This window comes from Macaca fascicularis, chromosome 16 (assembly GCF_037993035.2).
Source record: "Macaca fascicularis isolate 582-1 chromosome 16, T2T-MFA8v1.1".
Taxonomy (NCBI): Eukaryota; Metazoa; Chordata; class Mammalia; order Primates; family Cercopithecidae; genus Macaca; species Macaca fascicularis.
Window position 1 is genome coordinate 63,301,212 of NC_088390.1, and position 23,462 is coordinate 63,324,673.

General features: G+C 41.9%; 1 protein-coding gene across 8 annotated transcripts in view; it reads right to left on the reverse strand.

The window, feature by feature from the left end:
- The window catches only part of STAT5B (signal transducer and activator of transcription 5B), a 91,481-nt gene that overhangs the window by 56,145 nt on the left and 11,874 nt on the right, over positions 1-23,462 (reverse strand). For 2 of the 8 annotated variants that reach the window (XM_065531605.2, XM_045374835.2), the window contains exon 1: positions 23,193-23,383. The exons of the other annotated variants lie outside the window; for them this stretch is intronic. The gene's annotated coding sequence lies outside the window, so the exon portion shown is untranslated. Of the gene's footprint in view, positions 1-23,192; positions 23,384-23,462 lie in introns of those variants that run through there. 8 annotated transcript variants of the gene reach the window in all.

Here is a 23,462-nt window from a genome sequence, read left to right on the forward strand (position 1 = left end):
GTGAACTGCTAGAGAGCTATGATTGTTTCACCTATATTTGGACCCCTCAGGTCAGGCTGTGTCTTTAGCAACTACTCAGAAAAATGAGAATGAAAAAGAAAGAAAAAAGGAAGAAAGAGAGAGAGGGAGGGAGGGACAAACTGGAAGGGAAGGGAAGGAAAAGTAGGAAGAAAGGAAGATGTAATGAGAATAGAAAATTTTTAAAAATGAAAAACAAAAAAGAAGAAGGCCAGTGTGGTGGTTCACGTCTGTAATCCCAACACTTTGGGAGGCTGAGGCAGGCGGATCACGAGGTCAGGAGATTGAGACCATCCTGCCCAACATGGTGAAACCCCGTCTCTACAAAAAATACAAAAATTAGCTGGGCGTGGTGACATGCGCCTGTAGTCCCAGCTACTCCGGAGGCTGAGGCAGGAGAATTGCTTGAACCCAGGAGGCAGAGGTTGCAGTGAGCCAAGATCGCGCCACTACACTCCAGCCTGGTGACGGAGCAAGACTCCGTCTTAAAAAAAAAAAAAAAGTTTCATAACTGTCACTTCTTAATGACACGCAATCAGAACCTTCCCTGCAGCTGAGGTCCCCTGTGGAGAGTATGTCTCATTGTCTGTATAAACAATTACAATAATGTACCTGTAATTTTCCAGTTCATAATCAGGCTGTAAGAATGAGAACAATTTGTTTTATGAAACATGGAGAAAGACTAATCTTTGCTATTACTGTCAGTGCAGGTTTATCAGCAAGACTTGAAGTAGATAAGCCACAGACATACAGATGAGGAATCACATTTTCAAAGCTTTAATAACCCCCTAGTGGTATGCAACAAGCTGCTGAATTAACTTGTCTTTGCATACTTGTTGCATATGCATCACTGCCCAGGTCTAGGTACAAAGCAAAAACCAAACAATCAAAGGAAAGGAAAACTGTGAAGTCTCCAAGCAAAAGGATCATATTGAAAAAAAGGAATGAACACAAAGGGGCAGACAGTGTATGATTCCACTGATATGAGATGCCTGGAGTAGTCAAACCATCATAGAGACAGAAAGAATGAATGGTGGTTGTCAGAGCCTGCAGGGAGGGGCAAATGGAGAGTTTTATTCTCATTACTGTTTAATAAATACAGGATTTTAGTTTAGGATGAAAAAATTCTGGAGATGGACCAGGTGCTGACGGTCACACAACAATGTGAATGTGCTTAATGCCACTGAACTGTACTTTAAAATAGTGAAATGGCCAGGTGCAGTGGCTCACGCCTGTAATCCCAGCATTTTGGGAGGCCGAGGCGGGCGGTTCACCTAAGGTCAGGAGTTCCAGACCACCCTGGTCAACATGGTGAAACCCCACCTCTATTAAAAATACCAAAATTAGCCAGGCATGGTGGCGCACACCTGTAATCCCAGCTACTCAGGAGGCTGAGGCAGAAGAATCACTTGAATCCAGGAAGTTGGGGTTGCAATGAGCTAATGCCACTGCACTCCAGCCTGGGTGACACAGCGAGACTCCATCTCAAAAAAAAAAAAGGTTAAAAATGGTAAATGTTATGATATATATATATCTCCACAATCTTTAAAATGGGGTTAAAACAAAGTTCTTGCCTAATAAACTCACATTTTTTTCCATCTTTAATTCTGAAATCCAAAGGAAACAAAGAGATATTTGCTGTCCCCTCTCTCTTCTCCCCCATCCCCCCAACTTTTTTTGAGATAGGGTCTCACTCTGCAGCCCAGGCTGGTCTCTAACTCATTGGCTCAAGTGATCCTCCTGCCTCAGCCTCCCAAAGTACTGGGATCATAGGCATGAGCCACTGCACCCAGCCCCCTCTCTTTTCTTTCTTCCACAGTAAAAGGCACACGTTCAGTCCTTCTGAAGGTTGAAGCTCTCTGGACACACCTGCTATATTGAGATTAAAGGGGAATACAGTAGTCTTTCCTTATCTGAGATTTTGTTTTCTATGGTTTCTGTTAACCACAGTACAGCATAGTAAGATACAGTATTTTAAGACAGACTACATTCGGCTAGGCGCGGTGGCTCATGCCTGTAATCCCAGCACTTTGGGAGGCTGAGGTGGGCGGATCACAAGGTTAGGAGATCGAGACCATCCTGGCTAACCCGGTGAAACCCCGTCTCTACTAAACAAAATACAAAAAATTAGCCGGGCGTGGTGGTGGGCGCCTGTAGTCCCAGCTACTCGGGAGGCTGAGGCAGGAGAATGGCATGAACCCGGGAGGCGGAGCTTGTAGTGAGCCCAGATTGCGCCACTGCACTCCAGCCTGGGAGACAGAGCGAGACTCTGTCTCAAAAAAAAAAAAAAAAAGATAGACTACATTCACATACCTGTTGTCACAGTATATTGTAATACTTGTTCTATTTTATTAGCATTCTTAATCTCTTACTGTGCCTAATTTATAAATTAAACTTTATCATAATTATATATGTATAGGAAAAAACAATATATATATATATATATAGGGTTCAGTATTATCTGAGGTTTCAGGCATCCCATGGGGATAAGGCAGGACTACCATACTTATTTAACAGATACTTATTGAGTAACTATTACATGTCAGGCTCTGTTCTAGGTACTAAGAATGCAGCAGTGAACAAAAGACATGCTTTATGGAACTTAGATTCTGGTATGTAATATTAAATACTTTAAATAAATAATTGCACCCCTGCTATACTTTCTAGTTTTTGTTTTTAATCTTCTTCCCTTTATTTCTATCGGGGGAAAACAGATACCACCTGACAACTGAATCTTACAGGTCAATAACAAAGTCTGTGCATTTAAACCAGTATCTGGAAAAAAGTTGTAAAAGCATCTCCACAACGTCAGACTAACAGGGGGATTACTGGCTTTTGTGAAGTCTTGGAGTTGCAAAAGCAATTTCTGATAAAATCAGAACATCTGTTCATCTCTGCTGAAAGCCGATCATCTTTATGGAGCTATTGTATGTGCAAAACAAATGGGGTCCAATCAAGGATTCCACAGTTAAGATCATTTCAGTGTGGCATTATTCCAGCTTTGGTCCAGGATGTACAGTTTTATTTAGAGGATAAGTTTCATGCTTGCCACAATCAAATCAAATCCTCTATTTTTCAAAGATGATTTGCAGATTCAATCTTCACAAAGCACTAAAACTATACAGCATGGAGTTAAAAATTCCCAATGGGACCACAAACAAATAGCAGTACAGAGTGGCAGATGGCTAGCCAATGTTTACTTTCTTCTTTTTCCCATAGAATAAAATATAGGTCAAATTCTACTAAAACGGCAAATACCATCACAGTGAAAACCTAGGTATAACAAAAATATTTTGAAATACTTAAAAATGTCCATGTGTTTCTTAATTCAACACAATATACTTTTGTAGAATCGATATAATGAATTTTGTGAGAGTGCTGAATCCTAACCACTAGACAACCAGAGAATTATAATGAATTTTAAATCAAAAGAATGACTCCTTAGAGCATAACAACTTCATGTCTGCTCTTTAATTTTCATCTTTAGGGACATATTTTAAATATTTCAAAACAGGTTGTCATAGTATATTTGGAAGAAAGGAATTTGTCTCCCTTTATGGAAATCATCCTCAAATTTATTGAGGAATAATTAATTTTACATTCAATAAATTACATCAGAATGTTTTCAATGTTATAATGAACCTACTTTTGGCAACACAGTAAAATAAAGGGGTCCCTAAAGCCCACCCGTTAGTAAAAGTTATTGAATATTTTATTTAACATTAAAAGGTCAACTAATTTGGCTTAGATGCCAGGCATATCCAAAGAAACACAAAAGTTCTAGCCATTTCTTCAAAGGTTCCTTCTGAAATCAGGTATCCTTTAAAAAGACCATTAAGGCTGGGCATGGTAGCTCATGCCTGTCATCTCAGAACTTTGGGAGGCCAAGGCTGAAGGATGACCTGAGGTCAGGAGTTTGAGACCAGCCTGACGAACATGGCGAAATCCCGTCTGCATTAAAAATACAAAAATTAGGCCAGGCGTGGTGGCTCACGCCTGTAATTCCAGCACTTTGGGAGGCCGAGACGGGCAGATCACGAGCTCAGGAAATCGAGACCATCCTGGCTAACACCGTGAAACCCCGTCTCTACTAAAAAATACAAAAAACTAGCTGGGCGAGGTGGCAGGCGCCTGTAGTCCCAGCTACTCAGGAGGCTGAGGCAGGAGAATGGCGTAAACCCGGGAGGCGGAGCTTGCAGTGAGCTGAGATCCCGCCACTGCACTCCAGCCTGGGCAATAGAGCCAGACTCCATCTCAAAAAAAAAAAAAAAAAAATTAGCTGGGCGTGGTGGCACATGCCTGTAATCCCAGCTATTGGGAGGCTGAGGCACGAGAATCACTTGAACCCGCGAGACAGGGGTTGCAGTGATCCGAGATCATACCATTGTACTCCAGCCTGGGCGACAGAGCGAGATTCCATATCAAAAAAAAAAAAAAAAATTAAGATAAACTAAGTAGGAAGTGGCATTACCTAGATTCCAGAATCTCTCTACAAATCTCCTTTCTGAAGCTCCGTTTGTTCAGTATTCCTCACACAGTGGCGTTACCAGTCATGGTGGGAACTTGGCAGTTTAGGGAGGCTGCCGCCTCACCTAAGGGAAACTAAAAATGATTCCCCTCCCTTAAGTATCTCCTAAGACTACAGCAACTCTGGGGGAAACTCTCTTCTGAAAGGAAAAATTTCACCTGTAACTAGAGCCCCAATTTTAAGCATCAACTTGATGTATTTCATAAAAAGGAAGAGTAGCTAAGACCAAAAGGTGAATATGATCCTTTTCTAGACAAACTCAGTTTCAAAAATAAAGTAAAACAACACTCTGAAACAAAACAAAAAAAACAAAACACCCTGCCTAAAAGTGATTTGACAGTTGAGTTATACCTAAAACAGGGTGGCCTGCTTATTTTTATTTAGAATTTTGTTTTCAGAGATGGGATCTCACTATGTTGCCCAGGTTGACTTGAAACTCTTGGGCTCAAGCGATCCTCCCACCTTGGCCTCCCAAAGTGTTGGGATTACAGGCGTGAGCCACTGCACCTCGCCAGAGAGGGCTTTTCTACTCCCAAGAAATGAGAGGTCCTCTGAAAGCAGGAGCTCCAAGGACGTGGGTAATGCTTCAGTCATGCAAGGGTGCAGCAGTTTTCAAACAAGAGGGTGCATCTATGGATGTCTGGCTGTGTCTTGGGGGTGGTGGTCTGGTAAGAAGCTTTAAGGGCATCACTTTCTTTGGGTAAGAGATACTTATGTGCTGGGCACGGTGGCTCACACCTGTAATCCTAGCAGTTTGGAAGGCCGAGGTGGGTGGATCACCTGAGGTCAGGAGTTTGAGACCAGCCTGGCCAACAGAGTGAAACCCCATATCTACTAAAAATACAAAAATTAGCTGGGCATGGTGGCGGGCACCTGTAATCCCAGCTACTTGGGAGGCTGAGGCAGGAGAATCACTTGAACCTGGTGAGGGAGGCTGTGATGAGCCAAGATCATGCCACTTTACTTGGCAAAAGAGTGAGATTCTGTCTCAAAAAAAAAAAAAAAAGAGAGAGAGAGAGAGACACTTTTGTTCCCTACAGAGCAGTGGCTTCACTTCCCACAGGGCAAGAGACCCTATTTGTTTTGCTTTAAGTTCCAGGATACATGTGCAGGATGTGCAGATTTGTTACACAGGTAAACATGTGCCATGGTGGTTTGCTACACCAAGCGACCCTATTTGTATTTGTTGATTGTAAGCCAGATGTTATAAAACAGGAGACAGCCTATATTTCATTTCCCTTCGTTAGAAGGCCTATAACCACACTATTATGGTAGCCTCTAGCAGCATGTGCTACCTAAGCACTTGAAATGCAGCTAGTGTGAGTGGGGAACTGAATTGCAAATTTCATCTCATTTTAATTAACTTAAATGTAAACCTGGAAACTGGTGTTCAATTCAATACTTGGAAAACCTTTCAGTATGTTTGGAACACCCTGAGTATGTGAATCTCAATCAACTAAAAGTTTTATGAAATCTGAACACAGTTCTTGCATTTCTGGTGGAAATTTGGTGGCTAAATTGAGAGATTTTATAAGTGTAAGATACACATCAGATTTTGAAGCATTCATACAAAAAAAGGAACGTAAAATATCTCTGTGTTTTTGTGGTTTTTTGGTTTTTTTTTTTTTTTTTTTTTTGAGACAGGGTCTCACTCTGTTGCCCAGGCTGGAATACAGTGGCACAAACATGACTCACTGCAGCCTTAACCTCCTCGGCTCAAGTGATCCTCCCACTTTGGCCTCCCAAGTAGCTGGGACTACAGGTGCACATCACCATGCCCCGCTTTGTGGTTTTTTTTTTTTTTTTTTTTTTTTGTGCTAGAGACTGGATCTCACTATGTTGCCCAGGCTGGTCTCAAACTCGGGGACTCAAGTGATCCTCCTGCCTTGGCTCCCCAAACTGGCCCAAAATACCTCATTGATCAACAATTTTTATATTGATCACATGTTGAAATGACAATTTTTATATATTAAGTATATTGTTAAAATTAATTTTATGTTTATTTTTACTTTTTATTGTGATACAGACTAAGAAAATTACAATCGGAGCTCACATTATATTTGTATTGAACAGTGCTGGTCTATAACATAAATATTCTACATACTCTGCACAATTCTTGCTTAGTTTCCTAGTTCTAGTTTGTAAGTCTCACTTTTTTTTTTTTGAGACGGAGTCTCATTCTGTTGCTGAGGCTGGAGTGCAGTGGTGCAATCTCAGCTTACTGCAACCTCTGCCTCCTGTGTTCAAGTGATTCTTCTGCCTCGGCCTCCTGAATAGCTAAGACTACAGACATATGCCGCCACGCCTGGCTAATTTTTGTATTTTTAGTAGAGACAGGATTTCACCAAGTGGGCCAGGCTGGTCTGGACCTCCTGACTCAAGTGGTCTGTCCACCTCGGCCTCCCAAAGTGCTAGGATTACAGGCGTAACCCACCATGTATGGCCAGAAAACATAATTTTGAATTAAATGACATTATCACGTTTTTAGGAAGCAGAGGAGGTAAGAGGTGATAAGCAAAAAAGAACCAAAAAGAAAAGAATGATTTATTTATGTAGGCATATTGAACAATATATGTTTATAGTTTTATCTTTAATACAGAAAAACACTTATTAACTTCCTGCATTTTAATTAACTACTTTATGGATTTAGGTTTTAAAAGCACTAAAAAGTACTATGTGATTTTTAAAAATGTTTCGGTATTCCCCAAACTGGCTTAAAATAAAATTCTGTTATAGAAATTTTTTTTTTTTTTTTTTTTTTTTTTTTTTTTTTTTTTTTGAGACGGAGTCTTGCTCTGCCGTCCAGGTTGGAGTACAGTGGCCGGATCTCAGCTCACTGCAAGCTCCGCCTCCCAGGTTTACACCATTCTCCTGCCTCAGCCTCCCGAGTAGCTGGGACTACAGGCGCCCGCCACCTCGCCCGGCTAGTTTTTAGTATTTTTAGTAGAGACGGGGTTTCACCGTGTTAGCCAGGATGGTCTCGATCTCCTGACCTCGTGATCCGCCCGTCTCGGCCTCCCAAAGTGCTGGGATTACAGGCTTGAGCCACCGCGCCCGGCCAATATAGCAATTTCACTATAATAAATTACAAGGCACAATCCAAGTTAAGATAGATCTTTTATTTTTTATTTTTATTTATTTATTTATTTATTTATTTATTTTATTTATTTTTTGAGACAGAGTGTTGCTCTGTCGCCCAGGTTGGAGTGCAGTGGCCTGATCTTGGCTCACTGCAAGCTCTGCCTCCCGGGTTCACGCCATTCTCCTGCCTCAGCCTCCTGCCTCAGCCTCCCAAGTAGCCGGGACTACAGGCGCCTGCCACCATGCCCGGCTAATTTTTTGCATTTTTATTAGAGACAGGGTTTCTTTTTTTTTTTTTTTTTTTTTTTTTGAGACGGAGTCTCGCTGTGTCTCCCAGGCTGGAGTGCAGCGGCGTGATCTCGGCTCACTGCAAGCTCCGCCTCCCGGGTTCACGCCATTCTCCCGCCTCAGCCTCCCAAGTAGCTGAGACTACAGGCGCCCGCCACCACGCCCGGCTAGTTTTTTGTATTTTTAGTAGAGACGGGGTTTCACCATGTTAGCCAGGATAGTCTCGATCTCCTGACCTCGTGATCCACCCGCCTCGGCCTCCCAAAGTGCTGGGATTACAGGCTTGAGCCACCGCGCCCGGCCTAGAGACAGGGTTTCACCGTGTTAGCCAGGATGGTCTCAATCTCCTGACCTCATGATCCGCCCGCCTCAGCCTCCCAAAGTGCTGGGATTACAGGCATGAGCCACCGTGCCCGGCCTATTTATTTATTTTTGAGACAGGGTCTCACTCTGTCATCCAGGCTAGAGTGCAGCGGTGCAATCTCAGCTCACTGTAACCTCTGCCTCCTGGGCTCAAGTCATCCTCCCACCTCAGGCTCCCCAGTAGCTGGGACTACAGGCACGCACCAACACGTCCAGCTAATTTTTGTATTTTTATAGAGATGAGGTTTCACCATGTCGCCCAGGCTACTTTTGAACCTCCGGGCTCAAACAATCAGCCCACCTCAGCCTTCCCAAGTGCTGGGATTAAAGGCATAGGCCACCATGCCCAGCCAGATATTTTTTTAATATAAAAATAAAGATGGGATCTCATTATGTTGTCCAGGCTAGTCTCGAACTCCTGGCCTCAAGCAATCCTTCCCCCTCGGCCTCCCAAAGTGCTAGGATTACAGGTGTGAGCCATCTCACCTGGCCTAAAATAGATTTTTACTTAAATTTTACATGAAATAAGTAAGTCTACTGGGCTCAAAAATGTCTATTTTTAAGGTTGTAATTTCATTTAAATTCTCTTAAAATATCAACTCATAATTTACTTTCATTCCTCTTCTTTAAACTCCGTAAAGTGTTAAAATTCTTTTATTTTTATTTTGAGACAGGGTCTTTCTCTGTCACCCAGGCTACAGTACAGAGGAGCAATCACAGCTCAGTGCAGCCTCCACCTCCCAGGCTCAAGCAGTCCTCTGACCTCAGCCTCCTGAGTAGCTGGACTATAGGCGTACACCAGCATCCCGTGCTAATATTTTTCTTGTTTGTAGAGATGAGGTTTTGCTATGTTGTCCATACAGGAAAATTCTTTTAAACACTAATTCTAGTTACAAAGAAACTATTTAATGTAAATTTAATTAAGGCAGAACATAAATCTCTGGTATTAGCAATGACTTATACCCAAGAGAAAATATCTTTCACTAGAGATTTCCTTTACCAGATATTCCCAAATGAGTACCATAATAAACATTTAGAGAATTCATTAAGTGTGACTAATGGAGTTATAAGAAAATAGCCTAGCAGCCTTCATAGGTACCACGATGAAGGGGAAAAGCCAATGCAGAAAATATATTGAAATAATACAAAGTTCAAGGTTAAAATAAACTCGACCATTTTTTTCAAAACATCTTCAATATGAAATGAATAGCTTAGCAGAGCATCTATATATATATAAAACCAAAAACAACAGTTTTTTTTTTTTTTTTTTTTTTTTTTTTTTGAGACAGAGTCTTGCTCTGTCCCCCAGGCTGGGGTGCAGTGGCTCAATCTCGGCTAACTGCAAGCTCCGCCCCCCAGGTTCACGCCATTCTCCTGCCTCAGCCTCCTGAGTAGCTGGGACTACAGGCGCCCACTACCACGCCCGGCTAATTTTTTGTATTTTTAGTAGAGACGGGGTTTCACCGTGGTCTCGATCTCCTGACCTTGTGATCCGCCCGCCTCGGCCTTCCAAAGTGCTAGGATTACAGGCGTGAGCCACCGCGCCCGGCTTTTTTTTTTTTTTTTTATTTTTTTTTGAGACGGAGTCTTGCTCTGTCACCCAGGCTGGAGTGCAGTGGCCGGATCTCAGCTCACTGCAAGCTCCTCCTCTCGGGTTCACGCCATTCTCCTGCCTCAGCCTCCCGAGTAGCTGGGACTACAAGCACCCGCCACTTCGCCCGGCTAGTTTTTTGTATTTTTTAGTAGAGACGGGGTTTCACCGTGTTAGCCAGGATGGTCTCGATCTCCTGACCTCATGATCCGCCCGTCTCGGCGTCCCAAAGTGCTGGGATTACAGGCTTGAGCCACCGCGCCTGGCCTTTTTTTTTTTTTTTAAAAAGAGACAGGGTTGCCCGAGCTTGGGAGTACAGTGGCACCATTATAGCTCACTGCAGCCTCCACTTCCCAGGTTCAAGCAATCCTTTAGTCTCCCTAACAATTTATTATATTATAAAACAATAGAATTCTCCATACACTTCTGTGTAAAAATATACAGGCTACCACCAAGCATAGGAAATAACACAGTCCTGAATTTCAAATCATTTTAACTCTAAAAATGTTAAATGAAATTATGATGATTTTAATATAATTCGACAAAAGATGTCAAAGAACAGGATACTACACCAAATAATTAACAAAAACATCACAAACTCCTTTTTCTGCTTCTAAAAAGAAAACACTGAAAACAAAAAACAAATTCTACATTCTAAGACAAATCAACACACACAGTCATTTTAAAGATAACCTTTTTTTCCTGATTACAAAAGGATTCCCTGTATTACCATCTGGTCTTTTGTTTTGTTTGTTGTTTTTGAGACAAGGTCTCGCTCTGTCACCCAGGATGAATGCACTGGCTCGATCACAGCTCACTGTAGCCTCGAACTCCCAGGCTCAGCTGATCCTCCTACCTCATTTTCCCAAGTAGCTGAGACCACAGGCATGTGCCACCACGCCCAGCTAACTTTTACATTTTCTGTAGAGATAGGGTCTTGCTATGTTGCCCAAGCTGATCTTGAATTCCTGGACTCAAGTGATCCTCCCACCTCAGCCCCCCAAAGTGCTGGAAATATAGGCATGAGCCACTGTGCCCAGCCATAATCTGTTTATTATAGAAAAATGGAGGCCGGGCGCGGTGGCTCAAGCCTGTAATCCCAGCACTTTGGGAGGCCGAGGCGGGTGGATCATGAGGTCAGGAGATCGAGACCATCCCTGGCTAACATGGTGAAACCCCGTCTCTACTAAAAATACAAAAAACTAGCCGGGCGTGGTGGCGGGCGCCTGTAGTCCCAGCTACTCGGAGGCTGAGGCAGGAGAATGGCGTGAACCCAGGAGGCGGAGCTTGCAGTGAGCCGAGATCGCGCCACTGCACCCCAGCCTGGGCGACACAGCGAGACTCCGTCTCAAAAAAAAAAAAAAAAAAAAAAAAAAGAAAAATGGAAAGATACTACAAAGCACGTGCATGTGCGCACACACAGGGAACTCCACGACCCGGAAGAAATCTTTTTTCAGCACCTGTTCTTTTTTCCAGGCACAACTGTATATGATTGTTTGTAATTTCATTTTTAGTAATACACAGTGAATTCTGTGTAGGTCATTAAATATTGGTTTATAACATAATTTAAATAGCTGGACAGTATTCCATTGGATAGCTATACACAGGTGTAATAAATGATTTACTTTATTAAACCTCTAATGGAAACAGCAAGATTTTTCCAATTTATTGCTATTTTAAGATTTGTCCTTTTTTTTTTTTTTTTTTTTGAGACGGAGTCTTGCTCTGTCGCCCAGGCTGGAGTGCAGTGGCCGGATCTCGGCTCACTGCAAGCTCCGCCTCCCGGGTTCACACCATTCTCCTGCCTCAGCCTCCCAAGTAGCTGGGACTATAGGCGCCCGCCACCTCGCCTGGCTAGTTTTTTTTGTTGTTTTTTTTTTTTGTATTTTTTAGTAGAGACGGGGTTTCACCGAGTTAGCCAGGATGGTTTCGATCTCCTGACCTCGTCATCCACCCGTCTCGGCCTCCCAAAGTGCTGGGATTACAGGCTTGAGCCACCGCGCCCGGCCTAAGATTTGTCCTTTTGTACAAATCTTTAAACGTATTTCAGATGTCCTAGAATGAAATTCATCTAAATGAAACTGCTAAGTCAAAGGGTATGTACTTTTTTTTTTTTTGAGACGGAGTTTCACTCTGTCACCAGGCTGGAGTGCAGTGATGCGATCTCGGCTCACTGCAACCTCTGACTCCCTCAACCTCTGACAACCTCAGGCTCCCGAGTAGCTGGGATTATAGGCACGCGCCACCATGCCCAGCTAATTTTTGTATTTTTAGGAGAGATGGGGTTTCACCATGTTGGCCAGGATAGTCTTGAACTCCTGACCTCGTGATCTGCCTGCCTCAGCTTCCCAAAGTGGTGGGAATACAGGCGTGAGCTCCCATGCCCGGCCTGAGTATGCACTCTTAAGACTCTCAATACATGTATCAAACTGCCCTCCAAAAAGAGCACCAATTTACATTTCAACCAATGAGCATGAAAGTATCACATTCCCAAGCAACACTGCCCTTATTTTTCAATATTTTTAGTCTTCATAAATCTGTTAACTGAAAAAACTTGTCATTTTTATTTGCATTTCTTGATTTCTAGTATGGGCGAATACTGTTTCACATGATTATTGGCTATCTGTAGTTTTTCTTTTGTTCATTTTCTATTACTACTTATATAGATTACTTATATATTACAAATATTTACCCACAATGCTTTGTCATATATGTTAGAAATATTTTTCTTATTTTGTCACTTAGCTTTGGTTTCTGGCATTTTTTGGCATAAAGAAGTTTTAAATATTTATGTATACATATAAAAAGATGTATGTATATCTATAAGAAGATATATCTTCTTTTATTATTTATTAAAGCCACTTATATCCTGTTCAAATTTACCAACAAAGCTGGAATGTAATGTTAAGTTCTGTGCAAACTAGACCTCTTCATTTTGGGTAACAAAAATTCAAAACTAGCCAGGCTCACTGGCTCACACCTGCAGTCCCATCTACTCTGGAGGCTGAGGTGGGAGGAACACTTGAGCTCAGGACTTTGAGACCAGCCTGGGCAACATAGTGAGACCCCACTCTTTAAAAAATAATAATAATAAATTAAAATACTAAATAAAATTCAAAACCATACATTTTGAGAATATCACATTTTGGACAAAATTTTAAATGTGTGTCTAAAGTAATAAGTTTTCTTATTTAAGGACCCATTCCTGGCACACTTTACTCATCCTGGGCAACAGAGCAAGACACTATCTTAAAAAAGAAAAAAAAGAACTCCTTCCCTTAAAATTATATGCTTTTTGGCCCGGTGCAGTGACTCATTCCTGTAATCCCAATACTGTGGGAGGTTGAGGTGGAGGTGGGAGGGATCTCCTGGGAGACGCAGCAAGACCCCTGTCTCTTTTTTTTTTTTTTAATTATATGCATTTTTCTGGTATTGCAAAGTCAAGGGATGTTGCTTCATCACCAACTCAGCATGTGAATTGTAGCCATGCCACTCAGGAAGCCAAATATTTTCTATTTTGTTTTGATACCTTCAACATGAGGAGAAAGGCCAATCTCTTCATACATTAAAATGAAATTAGTATTTTTAGTTGACACCTGAACTCACAGCAAGATGACCCCATTTGTAAAACATGACTACACTCAGGGTTTCCATATATGTAGTCAGGTACCACATAATGACGTTTCAGTCAATGACAGACCACATATATGACTGTGGTCCCAAAAGATAATAAAATGTAGCTGAAAAATTCCTATCCTCTAGTGACGCTGTAGCCATCATAATGTTGTAATGCAACGCATGACTCACGTTTGTGGCAATGCTGGTGTAAACAAACCCACTGCACTGCCAGTCATGTGAAAGTCTAGCACATACAATTACATGCAGTACATAATACTTGATAATGATAATAAATGCCTATGTTACTGGTTTATGTATTTTCTATACTTTTTATCATTATTTTAGAGTGTACTCCTTCTACTTACTAAAACAAAAAAGTTAACTGTAAAACAGCCTCAGGCAGGTCCTCAGGAGGCATTGTTATCATAGGAGATGACAGCTCCATATGTGTTACTGCCCCTGAAGACCTTTCAGTGGAACAAGATGTGGAGGTGCAAGACAGTGATACCGATGACGCTGACCCTGTGCAGGCCTAAACTAATGTGTGTGTTCATGTCTTCACTTCTAAGAAAAAGTTTGTGAAGTTTTGAAAAATTAAAATTTGTTTAAAAAGAGATAAAGAATAAAAACATAAAGAAAGAAAATACTGTTGTACAGCCGTACATGTTTATGTGTTAAGCTAAGTGTTATCACAAAAGAATTTAAAAGTATAAAAAAGCAAAGAGTTGGCCGGGCGCGGTGGCTCAAGCCTGTAATCCCAGCACTTTGGGAGGCCGAGGCGGGCGGATCACGAGGTCAGGAGATGGAGACCATCCTGGCTAACACGGTGAAACCCCGTCTCTACTAAAAATACAAAAAGAAATTAGCCAGGTGTGGTGGCGGGCACCTGTAGTCCCAGCTACTCTGGAGGCTGAGGCAGGAGAATGCTGTGAACCCGAGAGGCAGAACTTGGAGTGAGCCGAGATCGCACCACTGCACTCCTGCCTGGGCAACAGAGCGAGACTCCATCTCAAAAAAAAGAGTAAACAGCTGGCCGGGCACGGTGGCTCACATCTATAATCCAAGCACTTTGGGAGGTCGAGGTGGGTGGATCACCTGAGGTCAGAAGCGCCACTGCACTCCAGCCTGTGCGACAAGAGCAAGACTCTATCTCAAAAAAAAAAAAAAAAAAAAAAAGTAAAAAGTGTACAAAGTAAAAGTATTACAGTAGGCTAAGGTTAATTTATTATTGAAGAAACAATTTTCAAGATACATTTAGTGTAGCCTAACCAGACATATTTTTAAAATGTACAGTAATGTACAGTAATGTCCTAGGCCTTCACATTCACTCACCATTCACCCACTGAGTTGCCCAGAGCAACTTCCAGTCCTGCAAGCTCTGTTTCTGGTAAGTACCCTATACAGATGTACCATTTTTTATCCTTTATGCCATGTTTTTACTGTACCTTTTCTATATTTAGATATGTTTAGATACACAAATACTTACCCTTGTGTTACAATTGCCTACAGTACTCAATACAGTAACATGTTATATGGGTTTGTAGTCTAGGAGCAATAGGCTTTATCATACAGCCTAGGTGTGGAGTAGGGTTTACCATCTAGGTTTGTGTAAGTACACTCTATTATGGTACCACAATGACAAAATCACCTAATGCATTTCTTAGAACTTTGTCACCATGTATCATTAAGTGACACACGACTATAGTTATATAACAATAACCAAAGGAAAATACAAAAAGAGGGACTATTTACATGGTATCCTTACATATTAAACCTTCCATACCTTTTGGGATAAGAATCTAGTATCCAGTTCTCACTACACATAGCTTTCCCTCACTTTCTATCAGAAATGAGATAGGAGTCTCACCTTTCTGGCATCAGAAACAGATCACAAATCCTGAAAACAAATTCACAGGGTAAACTGTTTCATTTTTAAAGAGCTGTAGATTTCTGTAGATCTCTAATTTGCTACTTTTCGTAAATCTAAAAGATGGCCAAAAGATTTTTAGAAACACTAAACAAAAAAAAAAGAATTAGCATTATTTCTAACAGAACATTTTACCTATTTAAATATACTGTAGAATGAATGCTGTATTACAAAACTGATGAACCAATTTTTAGTACTTTAACAGATTAAATGTTCAGGTATCTTTTTATACAGGCTACAATGACATGTATTAATGTAGCTTAACATTTAGCCCAGGTTAGATTTTTTCAAAATCCCACTCCTCCAAAAACAGTGACTTGCCACCAGCTATAGGTTCTGAAATTATTTATTTTATTTATTTTTTTGAGATGGAGTCTTGCTCTGTCTCCCAGGCTGGAGAGCAGTAGCGCGATCTCAGCTCACTGTAACCTCTGCCTCCTGGGTTCAAGTGATTCTTCTGCCTCAGCCTCCTGAGTAGCTGGGATTACAGGCGTGCGCCACCACACCCGGCTAATTTTTGTATTTTTAGTAGATATGGGGTTTCACTATGTTGGCCAGGCTGGTTTCCAACTCCTGACCTCAAGTAATCCGCCCACCTTGGCCTCCCAAAGTGTCAGGATTACAGGCGTGAGCCACTGGGCCCGACCTAGGCTCTGAATTTTAGACAACAAAAAAATAGTTTTTCACAAACTTTTTAACTTACTCTCACCTAAAGGCTGGAAAACCCCAGTGAAGGCTTTTAAAACTCATCAGACACAGAAAAAAAGAAACAGCTTTAATTGTAGGATCTCACTGACACAAACATAAGGAAATTCTGAGTTATAGATACCTCACATTAAGCTTTTTCCACTGACATTGTAACTTCTGTCAACATTCAAAGAAAATTCAACCTTGGTCAAAGGTGACAGTTGACAATCCTGGAAGCTAACATCCTCTGTTTATTTGAACAAGTTTATACTCTCTGCACAGCGAACTGAAGTTCTTCTTGTCTGTGACTTGATCTCCCCAAGTTAAAGCACTACACTTTAGGGTTGTGAATTCTGTCTCCAAGACTTAACTTCACAATCCACTCCCAAGGAAAAGTGCTGAGAGAAAGTAACCATCATAAATGGAAAAAAAAAAAAAAAAATTCTGAGACTATTTTCTAATGGCCTTTGCAGAGCTCTAAACATAAAATAGTTCAGTTGTCTTAAAAATTAGCCCAAATAGGCCGAGCGCAGTGACTCACACCTGTAGTCCCAGCACTTTGGAAGGCCGAGGCAGGAGGATCTGAGGTCAGGAGTTCAAGACCAGCCTGGCCAACATGGCAAAACCCTGTCTCTACTAAAAATACAAAAATTATCTGGGCATGGTGGCACACGCCTGTAGTCCTAGCTACTTGGGAGGCTGAGGCAGGAGAATCTCTTGAACCCAGGAGACAGAGGTTGTCCAGCCTGGGTGACAAAGCGAGGCTCCATCTCAAAACATAATAATAATAAAAAATTACCCCAAATAAGTAAAATTCTTAAATCTATCTCAGAAATCATGACTAATAGCTCTAAAAAGCTTTAATGCAACAAGAATCGGACCAGAAATCCCCTCAAAATAAAGTTGTAAATAAAATGAGTAGGATTGTTGAGTTCTCAGTACAGATGTGTATGTCAACACAAACCCACTACACTGGCACAAATGATCCTTTTGTTTGTAAACAGAGGCCAAGGAGACAGCTTATAGCTCTTCTTCTATGATGTATATGGTAATGCTAGGGGAAGAAGAACGAAAGACAACTTATAATAAAAATTAAGACTTTCTCTGCTTTAATATAATTTCCACCAGAATTATATACCTTAATTGGAAAAATATTTATCACCATCTTCATCAACATTAAAAAAATCCTAAACATATAAAAATATTTTCTATTCAAAAACCAACAAGACTCCATTTGGGAACACAAAGAAATATAAGCCTCAAAGAAACAAAATGCCTTATAACAAAGCGGCAGTGGCCGGCTCGCCTTTGCTGTACACTAGGTTAGGGATGCAGCCTCTGGAATCAGCCCTGCCAAGACCAGTAATGTGACCTTGGACAAATTACTTAACTTCTCTGTGGCCATTTCTTCATCTTCCATCTGGGAATAATACCCACTCCTCTGAGAATCACGAGTTAACACACGGCCAGAACCGAAAACAATGCCTGCCCAGCACGCTGTCAGTGAACGGTAAGCATTAAGTAATATTTTTATTATTTTCATACTTGAAGGCATTGGAACATTTTCTCAAACTCTGGGTTTTGAACATAATTTGAAGGAGTTGTTCATTGTCTGCTCACCTCTTGAAAGATGGCATCATAATGATTAGATACATAATCAGAATATTTTCCCAGGTGAGCCGTGGTAAGCAGAGCTCTAGCCCAGAATGATGAATACTTATTTTTAATACAAATCATGGATGTGGCTGTTACTGGCAACTTCGGCCTGATTTCCCATATGCAAAGAAATCCCCTACCAGGGGAAAACAAGCAATGTTAGAAAGTTGTTGGGTTTGTCCTGTTATCATTACAGGGTAAAGCCAAATTCACATTTAGTAGCCTGATGGGCATTAAACGTATTAGTCACCAAATTAATCCCAACAAATAACAATAATTGATTGGCTCACTGATGTATTTCCCCTTGTCTTCCCCAACCTTTCTCTAACTAGTCAGAAAGGAAAGTTTTCATATTTTCTGAGAATCTCATTACTGCTCTCAAACCATGCTCTGTATCTTAGTATAATTTAAAAAATGAGTCAGCACAAGCACCTCAAAAAACTAGCATAGAATATGAAGCTATTTCTCTTCATAATAGAAAGGTGCAAAAATTTTTAAAAAGGTTATTCAGGGTACTAAAGGTAATAGAAGAATACATGAAGAGTGAATGTTGTAGTAGATTTTGCAAGCTAGCTTCCAAAAGCAGGTAGAAAAAGATGAATGTTCCTTATTAATCAATACAAGTATTCATCATCTCAATGGTGTCATCCATGTGAAAATGGACATAGTTATTAAGAATAAACCTAAAGAAGAAACTATCTTGTATGTGACAAATTATAACTTCTCCTTTCTTGAATATTGGGGCAGCAGGGGAATAGGAAGTCAAGATACTCCAAGTATTAACTTCATTTGCAAATTGAATTCTACATAATTATGCACCATGCTAATGCAATACTGTTTTTAGTAATGTGATCCAAATGAAAATTTAGAAGAGGTAAACTCCCCCTGAACTGCAAACACATCTGAATGTCAATTCAATTAGGAGTCTATTTAGTCATTACACTTCTTAGAATAAAGCGAGTTAAAGGCCAGGAAAAGAACACTTGCTTTAATCATTGAAACAATCTACACATATTTCTCAAGGTTCCACTTAACTCATCCTGCAACATTTATATTAAAAGTGACCTACCATGGCTGGGCGTGGTGGCTCAAGCCTGTAATCCCAGCACTTTGGGAGGCCGAGACGGGTGGATCACGAGGTCAGAAGATCGAGACCATCCTGGCTAACACGGTGAAACCCCGTCTCTACTAAAAAATACAAAAAACTAGCCGGGCGAGGTGGCGGGCGCCTGTAGTCCCAGCTACTCGGGAGGCTGAGGCAGGAGAATGGCGTAAACCCAGGAGGCGGAGCTTGCAGTGAGCTGAGATCTGACCACTGTACTCCAGCCTGGGCAACAGAGCGAGACTCCGTCTCAAAAAAAAAAAAAAAAAGTGACCTACCACATAAGTTATCCAGGAGAGTCAGGGAAGAGTTTTAAGGCTGAAGGTGATTCCTCCTCGGCTCTACTACCATACCCTAAATTTCGCCTCGTTCTTAACTCTTTTCCATGACACTGTGTATGGCTTTTAGGCGAGTCCAGAAAAATGGCTATCATTACTACTTAATATAAACCATGGGGTTCTGTATCATGTAAACCCAGGGCAACTCCTCTTTTAAGCACCGACATTCAAGGCTCTACATAACATGTTTCAACTCTATCTTAGTGCTGTACATTTTCCAAGTACCTGCGAGGAAACAGATAGCAGCACCTCCATTTTTCTGTTAATTGTGCTTTTGTTGCTGTTCTAAGGCTGTTAAACTTTAAAGAGAGTTGGGAAAAGACAAGAACATCTTGCCTTCCCGATTGGGTATTCAGGCTTCACTCAGTAAAGCTGTCATGAAGTAGCGCAAAGGGTCAGAGACAAACCACATGGCATCTGATGTTTGTCTGTATAAGTTTAAAATAAAAATGTGACACTACAAGAAGGTTAACATGTGGACCTAATTTTGAAAATACAAACAGGAAGCACCCCCACCCCAATATTACCATTTAAAAAAAAGGAAACCAAACCTCAAAGATACCTTCCAAGGAAGTGAAGGGTGTGACCCAAACTAACAAAAGTAATAAATCGTCATTTCAACTCTGAAACCATCAAAAGTGAGGGTCTCATTCAACCAACTAAAAATCTAACACCTGTAAATTACTCTTCTCTTTTGATTAGTAAAAACGGCATAGATTTATAGACGTGCAAAATCTTCTCCAAACTGACATAGGCTTTTCAGTAGCAGAGGATCATCATTAATAAAACACCCAATGTCAAGATTTTACTTCAAATAAGGCCACTATAATTAAGAGTGAATACAGTTTTAAAAAATGTTTATCACTCTGATGCTTACAACTTAAATTTGAGTACAAAAACTGTCTGATCAATGGAAACTAGATTGTTAAGTTTGACTTTCTTATTCCCAGAAACAAGCATAAAACTGTTGTTTTTCCAACATTGCAGGGGAAAAAAAACACTTCTGATTTTAGAAGAGTTCTATTCACAAAGCGCAGAATTAAAAACATTTTCTTCCTTTAAATACCACACGTTTGAGGACAGCAATAGTGTGGAGCTAACTTTGAAGCATTATTTTTATTAAGTTGCACAGTTAAAGTATTTTGATACTTTGATACGTCATAGTATCAAAATAAAAGGATATTCTTCTGAAGAGTCCAGTAACCTGGAATTGCCAGATAGCTTTTTAAAAGTATAAGTTTCAAATTATCAGAAAAATCATACAAACCAGGGTTATTTTGCTTCCTTTTGTAGGAATAATGCAGTAATCTACACTCTTAACAGAAAGGGAAAAAATGTGTCACAGATAGAATGTCCAGAAATCTGTGAATAACTTTATGAGATACAGACATGTTTGTAGGGCACGAAAATAGTTAGTCTTCCTTCGATTCCACCTGTAACCTGCATCTAATCTTGAGCATGTTATTTACCTATCTATAACGTCTTCCTTTTACCATAAGACTACTGTGTCACCTACCTACATAACAACAAGCCAAATAAACCACAACAAATGGATTCATAATATATAAGCCTAACAAAAATTACAATTTGAATACTAACAATACTATGATGTGAAAAAACTCGACTTAAGTATCAAAAAGTAATAAGCGGCAACTTTAGTCTTGATGTGGCTTTTACATATGTAAATGACATAAAAACAATCAAGAGAGGAAGAAAATGGAGATGAGATGAAAAGTCAGAGCAGGATAGGAAGTGTTGACCAAAATATTTATGTTGTAACACTCCAAACGATGATAGCACATTTTTCTCCTACTATCATACATACTAGGAAGTACACACCTTAAATTTCTTAACACAATCCATATTAACAACCTGTGGGCAAAAAAAATGCAAGCACTGAAAAGGTGAGAACTGATGAGAAGGTGGGATAGTTTATTTAGTTGGGTATACAGCAAAGATTTTGTGCAGAGTTTAGCTTCAAGTTATGCAATAACCAAACTGCTGGTGATAGAAATCAACTTTTTTTTTCTGATGGTTTGCTTTACAACAACAAAAAAAATCTCCATTCCTTCCCTGTGTCTCAATCTGGAGCTTGAAATTTCATCTTCCAGAGGCTACAGTAGCAAACAAGTCATCTCCTAGATAACACACTTACCTGACCCAAGGCGTGGTGTTGTTTGAATTAAATGTAACAGATAACACAAATTGTCACATAGGAAGTTTTTCTTTAAATCTACAGCCCCTTCTCTCATTTAGCCCTGTCCATTCCAACAACTATGATCTTCCATGAGATGGAAACTGGTACCCAAATGAATAAACAAAACAACCCGAAGCCTTAAAATAAAATCAATCAATAAGATTCTCCTCATTTGAAATGATCAGAACCACTCCAATATTTACAGTGTCACAAAATGAAATTTTAAAACAAGAAAGGCACACTCAATAAAATACATCCTCACGTAGGAACTGACAGGCAATGAACATAACGCAATATAACATAAGCAAATGGACAATAACAGAATGTTGGGGAGAGAGGCACAGTTCTATTACCTTAATTGAACGATAACAAAATTATCTGAAATAATGTAGACCCAACAGCTGAAAGCTTATTATGGCCCAGGCAGCTATCCAACAGCTTTGGAAACCTAAGATCCAAGCAGATCATAAACACCACTTGAAGACTGAAAAAAATGACATAAGCCCAAGCATGATATTCGGTGTCACGCTGGCCCTTTCAAAGGGCATTCCCTGAGGACACTGCAGAGAAAATGTATGGAATTGTATCTAGGCAAAGATCTATATACTGCATGGTGCTTTGGGAAGAGCACGAATCTCAGTCCTTGAAGTTTCCTGGATACTCAACAAACAGCCATGTCACCCAAACAGGTCACTTACTCCACCTATCTGGGCCTCAGTTTCCTCATTTGTACAATACAAGAATGTGGCATCATCGCTGGGTTCCTTTCCAGCTCTAACATTCTTTGACCCACTTTTGGCACCATTTATTTGATACAAGCTATGGCGGGATCACAGGGACCAAGAAGAAAAGAACTGACTCTGGCTCTTTGGGAAAGAGAGAATCGGTATCTCTTTTAGCCTTTAAAATTCTTGTGGTTTTCATTAATCCCGTCTTCCTAAAAGCTGGCACTTGTTTTTCTTCTTTGCCTTTTCCATCACTGCTGGCTACAAGTGTTTGCAACCGCCTCTTGCTCCGTGTGAGTTCTTTCCTCTTTGATCACCCCGACCATCTTGCCAGATTCCTTTAGCCTCAGACCAGCTTTTGTGATACAACAACTCCCCTTCCGACTCTCCATATCTACCGCCGACACCAGGAGCACTTTTAACCCTTTATTCCTGACTAGAAAGAAAAAGCACACTGCATCCCACGGCCACACGAACGAGCCCAGGCCTGGCGGGTCCTGATGTGGGATCCCGCCCCCCAGAGTCTTATCGAAACGTTCGTATTTGTTGTCTTGACTCCTTATAAGGCCCTGTTTCTTGAAGCTTTGCTAATACCCCCCACCGCACCAAGCACCCCCGCAGGCTCATCCCATCCCCGGAGTCCCGGGCACCTCTTTTGAAAAAAAGAAGTTAAAGCAAGGAAGACGGCTGGGGCTATTCGGAATTGCAACGTGAAAGTGTGAGGCGGCTGACAGCAGCCCCCTGAGCTCCTAGGAGGTCGGCGCGGGGTCCCCACACACCCACTCGGACACACGCGCACGCAGCCTTTAAAGCGCACGCCCCCCAACGCGCCGCGGCGTTCGCACGTCCCCCTAGCGCGCCCCGCATTGCCCCCAGGCTCCCCGGCAGCCAGCCCGGACCCCCTCTCCCCGCGCGCGCCCCTCGCCCAGCGCGCAGCCACCGCGGCCCGGGAGCGATGGCGGCGGCGCGGCCCTGACGGGTGGCTGAGCGGCTGGAGAGCGGGCCCCGCCCGGGCTGGCTCCCCGGCCTGGCTCCCCCGGCCCCGGGCCCCGGGCTCGCCCCGCAGCGCCTACCTCGCTCGGCCCCTCGGGCGCCCGCGGCTGCTCCGGCCCCGCTGTCTGGCTTGCCCGCCCGCCCGCTCGCTCGCTCCCTCCCTCGGCCGGGCCGCCGCGCGGAGTCGCCTGCGCTGGGTCCCCGCCCGGGGTGACGGCTCCGGCCGCCGACTCTCCTCCCGCCGGGGCCCGCGGGGGCGCGCGCGCCGCTCGCGCGCGGAGGCCCGGGTACGCGCGCCGCTGGCAGTCCGGAGCGCGCCCCGCTTCCTGGTTCCGCCCGGCGCGCGCTCG